Genomic DNA, 14,469 nt, shown 5'->3' on the forward strand with positions numbered 1-14,469 from the left:
TTTTATTTTGTTATCTAAAGTATATATTTATTTAAATTTATATATTTATCTTATTAGTTTAGATATGCGATACATTGACAACACAAACAAACTAGTCAATTATTCCATAATTTTTTTAAAAAATAAATAATAATAAATATTCATTACCATTTAAGTTAATGAAGTGTAAACCAAGGAAAAAAATTTATTAGATTAATAAAGACAACGTCACCCTAACCAATGTTTGTTATACTAGAACAAAAAAAAAAATATATTAATTAATCATATTGTGTTTGAATAAATTATTAATTCAATTTGTTTATTAGTGGTTACAAAGATATTAATTCAATTATTATTAGTAGTTACAAAAATTAAATTGTAAATTTCACAATTTATAGAAAATTAACATTAGGCTAATGCGTTGCCTACTCCCTGTGAAGCCCAATGGGCTTTATAGTGTGGTGGCGTAACACAAAGATAATGTCACGACCTGCTCATTTTCCACATTTTTTTTATAATAACAATATCAACGTCATACATTCTAGTTAAGCAGGTCACCATCCACCTGGACCCGTGGGTACCAGGGATACATCATAGCACAAAACAGAAGCCTAAACAGCAGAAAATATACAATCATATACATACCATCATATCATACATCACAATATCAGAGTTACCACAACTACTGTATCTCAATATATACATCCCAAAAATAAAACGTAGGGACATTTCCCAAAAAATCTAACTGCCTCTACAAAACTTACCCTTCAAAAAGGGCAGATTAAACAGTACTATATCAGCGGGGCTTTTCCCGCTCTCCTATCTAGGACTCCTGAAAAGTTAATAAGATTTAGGGGTGAGACACCTCTCAGTAAGGGAAATAAACTAATACTAGTGTGTGGCAACATGAGTATTCTGTGTTCAACATATATCATATATAACATATTCAGTACTATTTTGTAGAATCTGGAAAACATACATATATATATATCAACACATGACAGAACATACTGCATTTTCATAAACATATCTCATCTCATACAATACTAATATCACAAAAACATTCCTGGTAGGTTAGCTAGCTGTTGTCATGTATTACCCCCATATGATTGGGTTGTGTGGCCCGAAGGCGGGACCTGACAATGGTTGGCCGACCACTGCCAAGTCAAACATAGTCTATAAGTCCGATAGGTCTGTCAGACCTGGTCCGTACACCAGGGGCAATCAGCACATTTCTTATAAACCACATCGACCATCCAATCTCACACCACTCCGTACAGCGGCGTTAACACAAATATCATGATCACGACGGCCACAGACATATAGCAGCGGTACCGTGCAAGTGCTCGCCTAAACCAAGCCAACCAGGTTCTGATATCATATAACATATACTAAAATCGTGATACATAGATATCTCATATCATTTATTCTCACATCAATCATATCATTTTACATATATACATGTATCATGAAAATCATCAGCCCGTACGTCGGTATTACACATTTTATCATAGCTTGGCTCGTATGCCGGCAAACATAGCACAACCCGTACGCTGGAAAATCACATCCACATAGCACGGCCTGTACGCCGGAAAATCACAGTCACATAGCACGGCCCGTACGCCGGCAAATCATAGCACAACCCGTACGCTGGCAAATCATAGTCATATAGCACGGCCCGTACGTCGACAAATCATAGCACAACCCGTACGCTGGCAAATCACAGTCACATAGCACGACCCATACGCCGAAAAATCATATAAAAATCTTGGCCCATACGCCGATTTTCCATTATAAAAATTCATATAATCCACATTCCCAGAAAATAGTATTTCACAACATTTTTATACTCATGCCACACTGAACAAATTTTCCACATATTCAACATATCATCATTTAAACAGTATTTTCCAAATATAAATTATATATATATATATATATATTTCCTGAAACCAGATGCTACATATATATTTATACATACATTTTCTAAAAAAGAACTAGCTTAATTTATCCCCTTACCTGATTCCTGCAAAGTCCCCAAGAAAATCTTCCCTGCACCCGCAGGGTTCCCAACTCAACAACCCTGGAAACAAAAACTCTCAGTATTAAACTTAAATATTTCTACGTGCATAACACTTCTCATAACTATCGTTAAGTCAAATTCGGCTTAAAAGCCTTACCTCAACTTAGGGATGATTCCCAACGTTCCCAATTCAACATCCCTGGAAATGAAAATTTTCAGTATTAAAGTTCAGTATTTTTACGCATATATCACTTTCTTCAACTGTCAAAAATCCAAATATTGAGTATAAAGCCTTACCTTGGATTTGGGATAAAATCCAACTTCGTTTCCCTGACGATCCGCTTCGGCAGACTTGTAGAGAACTTTGCCATGAGCGTCGTGGTGGCTTCGGTTTGTTGATCCGGCTTATAACTGGTCTGAAATCGAAGAGAGAGAGAGAGAGAGAGAGAGAGAGAGAGAGAGAGAGAGAGAGAGAGAGAGAGAGAGAGAGAGAGAACAATGGGGTTTCCTAGAGAGTCTTGTACAATTATATATATTAATATTATAATAACTTACTAATTGAAGCAAAACTTCTTGGAGAAGCTTGTACAACTTTATATATATATATATATATATATGTATATATATACACACATATATATATATATATGTTTCAATATATATATAAATATATATATTTTCCTTATCATACTATTCATTTTACTTGTTAATTTAATTATTTTATTTTATTTTATTATTTTATTATTATTTTATTTTTTTTAAATTTTATTTTTCCCGATTACTACATTCCTCCCCCCTTAAAAGAATTTCGTCCTCGAAATTTACTGTTCCCGTAACTCGCCATCCTTTAACCAGGGGAAAGGGTTTACTCATTTTATTACCTACCCTCACTCATGGCGGAGGAATACTGTGGTTACATTTCGAGATTTTGAGTCTTGGAAGATTACATATACAAAAGAAAACCATTCTCCCAAAACTAAAATACTACACTAATTAAACCATTACATGTACCTGTAAAAGAAACTACCTAACTACTTGCATTTTATCCCATCAACTTTCTTAGAATAGATGCGGATATCTCTGTCCCATTTGCTCCTCGGATTCCCAAGAAGCCTCTTCTATCACATGATTCCTCCATAAAACCTTTACCCGAGAAATTTTCTTATTACGTAGCTCCTGTACTTTCCTATCCAGAATCTGTACTGGTACCTCCTCGTACCCTAGTGAATCACTAAGCTCCAATTCATCATAACTGATGATATGAGAAGGATCTGGGACGTATTTCCTCAACATAGCAACATGGAATACGTCGTGGATCCTGGATAACACAGGTGGTAAAGCTAGCCTATAGGCTACCGGCCCCACTTTATCTAGAATCTCAAATGGATCGATAAACTTAGGACTAAGTTTACCTTTCTTCCCAAATCGCATAACCCCTTTCATCGGAGCTATCTTTAGAAACACATGATTACCCACATTGAATTCTAAATTCCTGCGGTGATGGTCGGCATAACTCTTCTGTCAGCTCTAAGCTGCACTGATCCTGTCTCTAATAAGCCGAACCTTATCACGCGCCTGCTGAACCAACTCTGGCCCCACAACTCGTCACTCACCCACTTCATCCCAAAACAAAGGAGATCGACATCTCCTACCGTATAGAGCCTCAAATGGTGCCATGCCAATGATGGACTGATAACTGTTATTATACGCAAACTCTACTAGCGACATGAACTGAGTCCAACTACCCCCAAAGTCTAATACACATGCTCGGAGCATGTCCTCTAATATCTATATCGTTCTCCCAGTTTGCCTGTCTGGCTAAGGATGGAATGCCGTACTAAATGATAACTGAGACCCCAAAGCCTCCTGCAAACTCCTCCAAAATCGTGATGTAAATCGCGGGTCTCTATCCGACACAATCGATACTAGCACCCCATGAGAACGTACTATCTCCTGAATGTAAATCTCCGCTAAACGGTTAAGGGAGTAGTTGATCTTGATAGGTATAAAGTGGGCGGTTTTAGTCAAACGGTCAACAATCACTCAGATGGCATTCTGGCCATGTAATGCCATCGGCAGTCCTGACACAAAATCCATCGATATATGATCCCACTTCCACTCTGGGATGAATAACGGCTGCAACTACCCTGCCGGCCTCTGGTGCTTAGCCTTTACCTGCTGGCACGTCAAACACTGGGCTACATACTCGGTGATTTCTCTCTTCATGCCACTCCACCAGAATGTTTCTCGCAAGTCTTTATACATCTTCGTACTACCAGGATGAACAGTATACAAAGATCTATGAGCTTCTTCTAAAAATAGTCTTTCTGATCTCAGTATCGGTAGGAACGCATAATCAGGAATGGAACTGCAAAACTCTATCATCTGCAATACTGAAATCCTCCCCCTGACCCATCTGTACTCTGCATATCACCTCTGCTAATACTGGATCTTCCTTTTGAGCGACTTTAATTCTTTATTGCAGAGTAGGCTGTACCACTAGGCTGGCAATACATACTCGGAGATCACTCTTTACTAATTCTATGCCAAATCTCTCCAGATCCATTATGATCGGATGCTGAATCCCCATAGCCGCCAACACTGACTCCTTGGATTTCTTGCTCAATGCATCAGCTACCACTTTCGCTTTCCCCGGGTGATAACTGATGGTACAATCAAAATCCTTAATCAACTCTAGCCACCTTCTCTGCCTCATATTCAGTTCCTTTTGCGTGAAGAAATACTTTAAGCTCTTGTGGTCAGAGAAAATCTTACACTGCTCGCCATACAGGTAATGCCTCCAAATTTTCAATGCGTGTACTACTGCAACCAATTCAAGATCCTGTGTAGGGTAGTTCTTCTCATATTCTTTCAACTGCTTGGATGCATACGTAAGTACCTTGCCATGCTGCATCAATACACAGCCAAGTCCTTTCAAGGATGCATCACAATAAATGACATACCCCTCACCCTCAGATGGGATAACCAAAACTGGTGCTGTGACTAACCTCTGCTTCAGCTCTTGAAAATTCTGCTCACAGCAGTCGTCCCACTCAAATTTGACATTCTTCCTCATTAGTCGTGTCAAGGGTCCTGACAAAGCTGAGAATCCCTCAACGAAACGACGGTAATATCTAGCTAGCCCCAAGAAACTCCTGATCTCCTGGACATTTCTCGGTCTAGCCCAATTCACTACTGCCTTAATCTTGCTAGGATCCACAGAAATACTGTCTCCAAATATAACATGCCCCAAGAACACAACCTTCTCAAGCCAAAATTCACATTTACTAAACTTGGCGTACAACTTCTTTTCCCGAAGTGTCTGCAAAACCTACCTCAGGTGCTCATGCTCCTCATAGCTCCTCGAATAGACCAGTACATCATCAATAAAAACAACAAGAGATTGGTCTAGGTATCGATGAAAGACTCTATTCATCAAGTTCATAAATACCGTAGGAGCATTCGTCAATCCAAACGGCATAACGAGAAACTCATAATGCCCGTACCGGGTCCTGAAGGCCGTCTTCGAGACGTCTTCTGCTTTCACTTTCACCTGATGGTATCCGGATCTGAGGTCAATCTTCGAAAACACCTGTATACCCTAAAGCTGGTCAAACAAATCGTCAATACGGGGTAGAGGATACTTGTTCTTGATTGTTACTTTATTAATTTCCCTGTAGTCTATACACATCCTCATAGTCCTATATTTCTTCTTCACAAATAACACCGGAGCTCTCCACGGAGATACACTGGGTCGTTTGAAGCCCTTATCAAGCAGATCTTCCAATTGATTTTTTAATTTTGCCAACTCTACTGGCACCATTCGATAAGGTACTTTGGAAATAGGTGATGTACCTGGAAGTAGATCTATGGAAAAATCTACCTCTCGATCGGGTGGCAAGCCTGGTAACTCATCTTGGAAAACATCTGTAAACTCCTTTACTATAGGCATGCTAGCAAGTTTCAATTCATTTTCTGACATCTCTTTCACCACAGCCACAAACCCCTAACACCCACTCAGTAATAGTCTCCTGGCCTGAATAGCTGAAACTAGCTGAGGCGGGGATTGTACTTGTGACCCTACGAACTTAAATTCTACTTCCCCCGGAGATCTGAATATCACTTCTCGTGCGCGGCAATCTATGTTGGAAAAATTAGCTGCTAGCCAATCCATGATAAATATAACATCAAACCCGTGCATGTCTAGCACTATCAAATCGGCAGACAAAGCCTTCCCTTGAATACCAACTTGACAATCTCGAAGTACCCTACTACATCTTACTATCGACCCAGTCGGTGTAGATACCAATAGTTCAACATCTAATGATTCTGTTTCAACCCCACATAATTTAACACACCCCAAAGACATGAACGAGTGTGTAGCTCCTGAATCAAATAATGCAATAACTTTAAAAGAAAGCATAATGACCATACTTGTCACTACGTCACCTAACGTCTCAGCCTCAATCGGCATCAGAGTAAACACTCTAGCTGGTGTTGTATTCCTCTACTAACCCCCATATGGCGCCTAATAGCCTCCCTGATGTGGTCTAGGAGTTGGAACTGCATCTGGTGGGGTAGGGCAGTCTCATACCATGTGCCCCGATCTACCACAGGGATAGCACACCGGAGCTGCATCCGGTGGGGTAGGACAATCTCGCACTATATGCCTCGATCTACCGCAGCGATGGCACACTACACCACCAGCTCGACACTCTCCCCAGTGCCTCCTACCACAAATATGACAGACTGGAGGACCCTACCCTGTCTGCATCTCGCGTCCTCCCGTCTCCTGTCTCCGTCCTTTGCTATGGTTTCCTCTTCTTCACTGGTCTGGTCTATGACCCTGTCGATAGCCGGTAGATGCAGATCTCTTCCTCTGTCCCTGCTCCTCTGCATCAAGTCGCTCACCAACCTCTGCCAAGGCTGCCCTGTCGACTAACTCAACAAAGTCCTGGATCCGCAGCACCACTACCTGCTTGAATATACTCCGCCTCAAGCCTCTCTCAAACTGCTTTGCCTTCTTCACCTCATCAGGAACAATGTATGGGGCGAAACAAGAGAGCTTGATGAAACGCGCTGCATACTGCTGGACGGATAGCTGTCCCTACTTCAGACTCAGGAACTCTTCTACTTTAGCCTCCTTCACAGTACCTGGAAAATATTTATCAAAGAACAGATCTTTAAACCGGTCCCATGTCATAGCTATCGGAGTCACCCTCTGCTGCTCCAATAGTCTCACCGTAGTCCACCACCTCTCAGCCTCTCCTGTCAATCTATAGGTGGCAAAGAGGACCCTCTGTTCCTCTGTACACTGCAGTACAACCAAGATCTTCTCAATCTCCTACATCTAGTTCTCAGTGGCTATAGGATCAAATCCACCTGAGAACACTGGAGGATTTATCTTCGTGAACTTCTCTATGGTGCACCCATGGCCTACAGATGGACCACTCTGCTCCCTCGAACTCCTAGCGATCTCAGCCATAACCTGCTGAGCCACACTACGTAATACCGCGTCAGAGTTGGTCCTAGCTGCACCTGATGCTCCTGCTCCATCACTGCCACTCGCAAGGGCACTATTTCCTTCTGGATCCATCTTGGAAAATAGCAGTTGCAATTCAGTAATCCTATCCTCATAATTTACCCACCTATCCTCACCACTTATCTCAACATTTTTAACTCATTTCTAATCCCTAGTCCTACATTTTAGGAACACAACCCGACAACAGCTTACTATGGTTTTCCTGAAATTGTCACCCCAAGAAAAACACAGAAACTACCACGGAAGTCCTGCTTCCACACTATAGAACAAAACCTCAAATTATTTCCTAAACTCTGGTATTGTTTCTCCTACGTTCTAAAGTCTACAGAACCTAGCAACCTAGGCTCTGATACCAAACTGTCACGACCTGTTCATTTTCTATATTTTTTTTTTATAATAACAATATCAACGTCATACATTCCAGCTCAGTAGGTCACCATCCACCTGGATCCGTGGGTAACAGGGATACATCAGAGCACAAAACGGAAGCCTAAACAGCAGAAAATATACAATCATATACATACCATCATATCATACATCACAATACCAGAGTTACCATAACTATTGTATCTCAGTATATACATCCCAAAAATAAAACCTAGGGACATTTCCCCAAAAATCTAACTGCCCCTACAAAACTTACCCTTCAAAAAGGGCAGATTAAAGAGTACTATATCAGTGGGGCTTTTCCCGCTCTCCTATCTGGGGTTCCTGAAAAGTTAATAAGATTTAGGGGTGAGACACCTCTCAGTAAGGGAAATAAACTAATACTAGTGTGTGGCAACATGAGTATTCTGTGTTCAACATATCTCATACATAACATATTCAGTACTATTTCATCAAATCTGGAAAACATATATATATATATATATATATATATCAACACATGGCAGAACATATTGCATTTTCATAAACATATCTCATCTCATACAATACTAATATCACAAAAACATTCCTGGTAGGTTAGTTGGCTGTTGTCATGTATTACCCCCACATGACTGGGTTGAGTGGCCCGAAGGCGGGACCTTATAATGGTTGGCCGACCACTGCCAAGTCAAACATAGTCTGTAAGTCCTATGGGTCTGCCAGACCTGGTCTATACACCAAGGGCGATCAGCACACTTCTTATAAACCCCATCGACCATCTAATCTCACACCACTCCATACAATGGCGTTAACACAAATATCATGATCACGAAGACCATGGACATATAGCAGCGGTACCGTGCAAGTGCTAGCCTAGACCAAGCCAACCAGGTTCTGATATCATATAACATATACTAAAATTGTGAGACATAGATATCTCATATCATTTATTTTCACATCATTCATATCATTTTGCATGTATACATGTATGATGAAAATCATCGGCCCATACGCCGATATTACACATTTTATCATAGTTCGGCCCGTACGCCGGCAAACATAGCACAGCCCGTATACTAGCAAATCACATCCACATAGCACGGCTCGTACGCCGGCAAATCACAGTCACATACCACGGCTCATACGCCGGGAAATCATAGCACAGCCCGTACGTTGGCGAATCACAGTCATATAGCACGACCCGTACGTCAGCAAATCATAGCACAGCCCGTACGCTGGCACATCACAGTCACATAGCGCGGCCCGTACACTGGCAAATCATATAAAAATCTCGGCCCGTACGCCGATTTTCTATCATAAAAATTCATATCATCCACATTCCCAGAAAATAGTATTTCACAACATTTTTATACTCATGCCACACTGAACAAATTTTCCACGTATTCAACATATCATCATTTAAACTGTATTTTCCAAATATAAATCATAAATATATATAAATATATATATTTTTCCTAAAACCAAATGCTACATATATATTTATACATGCATTTTCTCAAGAAGAACTAGTTTAGTTTATCCCCTTACCTGATTCCTGCAAAGACCCTAAGAAAATCTTCCCTGCACCCGCAAGGTTCCCAACTCAACAACCCTGGAAACAAAAACTCTCAGTATTAAATTTCAATATTTCTACGTGCATAACACGTCTCATAACTACCGTTAAGTCAAATTCAGCTTAAAAGCCTTACCTCAACTTAGGGATGATTCCCAACGTTCCCAATTCAACATCCCTGGAAATGAAAATTTTCAGCATTAAAGTTAAGTATTTTTATGCGTATATCACTTTCTTCAACTGTCAAAAATCCAAATATTGAGTATAAAACCTTACCTTGGATTTAGGATAAAATCTAACTTCGTTTCCCTGACGATCCGCTTCGGCAGACTTGTAGAGAACTTTACCAGGAGCGTCGTGGTGGCTTTGGTTTGTCGATCCGGCTTAAAACTGGCCTGAAATCGAAGAGAGAGAGAGAGAGAGAGAGAGAGAGAGAGAGAGAGAGAGAGATAGAGAGAGAGAGAGAGAGAGAGAGAGAGAGAGAGAGAGTCGTAGGAGGGAGAGAGAGAGAGAGAACAATGGGCCTTCCTAGAGAGGCTTGTACAATTATATATTTTAATAATATAATAACTTACTTAATTGAAGCAAAGCTTCTTGGAGAAGCTTGTACAACTTTATATATATTACATATATATCATAATAACTTACATATATATATATATATATATATTTCCTTATCATACTATTCATTTTACTTGTTAATTTAATTAATTTATTTTATTTTATTATTTTATTATTTTATTATTATTTTATTTTATTTTTCCCGATTACTATAGATAATGAAATCATTCTTGAGGCTTGATTAACGACTATATTTTCTTCTCGGTGAATTCGTTTCTTGACTAAATGCATGAAACAAGAAAAAAAAAGAAAGTAGAACCAATTAATGTTATCTCTTAATAATAAAACATTCAAACAAAAAAAGTAGAACCTATTAATGTTATCTCTTAATAATAAAACATTCAAACAAACAATGAGCACTTCACCTTTTTTGAACATTAAAGGTGACTTGAAAACATCTTAAAATATCAACCATACAAAAAAGTCGTTGAACTTACGATAGTGCAGCTCCAACTATATATATAGTGGCCTTATGATTTTAACTAGTCACCACACTCAATGAGGTGTTGTCCTAGATAGCCAATCGAGCTACATGTTTTATGGGCATTGATATAAGTACTCAGCACATAAAGCTAACATATAGCAGCAATGCTTTATTCTAGTTTAAACACCTAAATTACACAGCTATGCTTTTGGCTAATGGGGCGGATTTCCAATGCCAGGGCTCGGGCCCGGTGTTGTAGGTCTGAAATAATTAGTAGCTGCAAGATTGTGGGCTAATGGTTCAGAGTGGAGAATAAAGTTTGTGGCTATATGATCTTTCCTCATTTCATTCCCATTATTGCCAACGTTCTCTGTCTTCATGAATTGCCTTCCTTCAGAAGGTATGATTCCATGATGAATCAAAACTAGTATAAGAAGGAAAGCACAATTGATGCAAGGAAACTTGATTTTGGCCATGATCATTGGGTTGGGCTATTTAGGGAGAAGTAGTGATAGGTAGAATAGCCCCTTAACTCTCACTGCTTTAGGGATGAAACACTCAATGAGGCCTAAGCTACTTATATACACCTTATGCACACACAAACCCACACAGTCATGACAAAAAAAAAAAAAAAATAATAATAATAGAGAGAGAGAGGGAGATGCAATTAATGATAATGCAAACATTGAAATGGACAAGATTTACCTCACATGCTCTCCATATTTGATTGTATACAAGACCTACAATCATGACAAACAAAAAGTTTAGTAGCACCCATTGCATGGCTAAAAAATTTTATATGCAATTAACCATGTCAATCCCTCCCTCAAGATTTAGTGAAAAACTATTGTTTTAAATCCATAAATTCCACTTGCTTTTTCCTTTTACATTTCCATCTACCAACGTTAAAATAAAAATACTAAGAACCCAATTATATTGTCTAAACTTATTTTACCACTAATAAATTTATTCTCCTATAAATTATTAAAAAACATTTTCATGTTATATGGTGAGTTTAATTGAATAAGCTTGGAGAGATGAAAAATTTTAACTGACATTTCAATAAGTTTCCACAAAACAAAAGAAAAAAAATACAATCAAAAGAAAACAAAATTTTTTATTTGCTTAAATTTAAAATTTTAATTTATAGAAATACTTTTTAAATTTGTTAGATAATAGAATTACTATATCGAAATTATCAAAGGTAAAATAAAAATTTCAATTTTAGTTTGTATATATATATATATGCACATGTGCACTATCAAATTTAACCAAAATTTTGGGGCCAACCAAAATCTAAAATGTACTTTCATCTATCAAAAATTTAAATTTAAAAAAACATAATTTTTTTTTCATTTTATATGTTTGTTTTAGAAAATTTCTTAAAATAATAGCTAATATATTTTTTTATCAAAGTAATATTTTCATTGAATTTAAAAGCTCCGATTTAACTTATCACTTGCAATTCTTAGTCAATCTTTCCCAAGTTGTTTAATTAAGTTCATAATCTAAGGTGAAAGTGACTTTAATAATTTACAAGATAATGAAATTTATATAATTCAGTATATTTACAAGAGAATGAAATTAATTTAAAAGTGGAATTAGTTTTACTAGTATATTTGGATTCTTAGGTTACGTTTGTTTGCAGAATATCTATTGTAAGAATAATTTAGTTTTAGTAGGTTAATTACAATTAATATTATACAAGAAATTTTTCTGTTACTACAAAACAAATAATAATATGAAATATTTTATGAGTTTATAATACGAAATAGACAAGAAATAACTATTCCTAAACTTTATCATTAGAATATCTCTTACTTTTTTATTACACACTGAATGAAATAATTATGAGTATATATGGAATAACTATTCCCTTGAGTCACAAAACTTAAACTATATTTTATCTTATTTCAAGGAGTAACTATTCCACTTAACCAAACAAGCTGTTAGTGATTTCTTTAGTATAAGAGAAAAAGTTAGTTTTTTTTTTTTTTTCTTCTTTTTGGATTTAACCCTTTTTTCTGAAACTAAGTTTTGTTAGAAAGATTGAGTTAGTAAATTGCAATAATTGTTTGATATTTTTGCAACAAGTTAAAATGAATGGACTAACTATAACTAAATAATAATTTAAGCAATACACACACACATGTATATGTGATTTCTTTTTCTTTTTATGCATGCATAGGATTCTACGTTAGTTAACTTTCTCTTTGTCTTAATATTTGTCTAGTTTACTTAATTGATCCATGGAAAAAAACAAATTAAGCTGATTGTCCATTACAAATGGTTTCGCATACAACCAAGGATTTCAATTGGTTGAATCGAAAATTACTATTTTTCATACATAATGTGGGCCCTATCCACTTTTGCAATGACATTATTTGCATCTCTCTCTCTCTCATTCTCTCTCACTCACACACACTAGGGCTGACAAAATGGGTCATCTGGTTAGGTTTGGGTTGGGTTGTTAGTTGGCGGGGTTTATATGGATTTAAGTTTGAATTGACCTATTTATTAACATATGCGTAAAATATCAACCTGAATCCATCTAATTAGTAATGGATCATAAAAATGTATACTTGTTAAACATATATAAAATTAATAGGAGTTAAATTATTTTTAAGAAGTATTTATTTATCTTCGTTATCTTTAAATTTCACAATATGTGAGTTAATTTTTTTCAGAAAGAAATTATTTTGATTATTTATTATTTTTATCTTTAATATTTTGAAAAATATGATCTATTTTTAAAAAAATAAAAGAACATTTATGGGTTAAGTGGGTAACTCATTGGACACATTAATGATTTATAGAGTTACTATCACCTTTATTGAATCTAGCACATATAATGTTGTTGTGAAAAATAAGAGCAACCTCTCTTAACAATGCGCAGTAGAATGAACATTGTACAAAAGATCACACATACATACTTGCAACAAACAAAAAATGGTGATAAAGAGAAAAATTCCACAACCATAGCAAGATAAAGAGAGTAAAGATAAGTGCAACGACCCCAGGAATAATGTGGTTCGACAAAGCCAACCGCCACAGGAGCAATCAGCAAGAGATTCACTATGAAAATCAAAGTCTTAGAATACAATGGTCTTCTCTGCTTCTCTCACCCTCTCTTATTCTCTTACTTATCAAAATATCCCCAAAAGAACATATACATAACAAGCCCTCGGAGACTCCCCCCCCCCCCCCGCGGCGGAATCCCCAACTGTCACACCATTTACTTTCAAAATTCAAATATTTTCTCGCAGCCCACCGACCACTCATTGACGAAAGCAGGGCACTCGTTGATGAGCCAAAGCAGACCACTTGTTGACGAGTCTTTAAACTCTGATATTTCCTGGCTCTCGGTGTTTTGGAAGCACTCATCGACGATCGAGTCTTCAAACTCTGATATTTTTTGGCTTTCGGTATTTCATCGTCGATGAGTCTTTACTGCTGCTCTACACCAAGACCACATCCATATGTTTTTCCCTTTGTTTATAAACTCCCGAAGTATAAGAGCCAAACTATAAATAACAATCTCCACCTTGGCGATTATACGCCCCTTAGGAGAACCAGAAAAATATATGTGACTACTCAACCTTGAACTTTGAACATTCGGTTGAGACCGTCTCCCTTCAAGCACTTGGAGCCATGCACCAAGTCCAAGTAACGCCGCTTCAACATGCCGATGGCAGCTTCAGCTTCTACTATTGTAAGCCTTATATTATCAAAGTCCCCTGTATAATCTTCAACAAAACTAATAATTGATGGTTCACTCTGTTACCTGCTGAAACACTCCATTACATAATCATGGAGAACCTTTAACATATCACGGACATAATAGCTCGTCCTTAGGCACCGAGCGGTAGACATTCGATATAGATTCTTCACAAAACTCCCATAAGATAGGAAACAAAAATCTCCCTGTAGTTCCGTCCAAA

At 37.5% G+C, this 14,469-nt stretch overlaps 1 long non-coding RNA gene across 1 annotated transcript; it reads right to left on the reverse strand.

Annotated features, from left to right (window-relative positions):
- Positions 1-1,382: 1,382 nt before the first annotated feature.
- On the reverse strand, positions 1,383-11,133 carry LOC131150207 (uncharacterized). The gene is made up of 6 exons (XR_009135491.1): positions 9,760-11,133; positions 9,620-9,661; positions 2,300-9,522; positions 2,160-2,201; positions 1,999-2,062; positions 1,383-1,691 (listed from the first exon to the last, which is right to left on the reverse strand). It is a non-coding gene; the product is annotated as an uncharacterized LOC131150207 (long non-coding RNA).
- Between the last annotated feature and the right edge of the window lie 3,336 nt (positions 11,134-14,469).

This window comes from Malania oleifera, chromosome 3 (assembly GCF_029873635.1).
Source record: "Malania oleifera isolate guangnan ecotype guangnan chromosome 3, ASM2987363v1, whole genome shotgun sequence".
NCBI lineage: Eukaryota > Viridiplantae > Streptophyta > Magnoliopsida > Santalales > Ximeniaceae > Malania > Malania oleifera.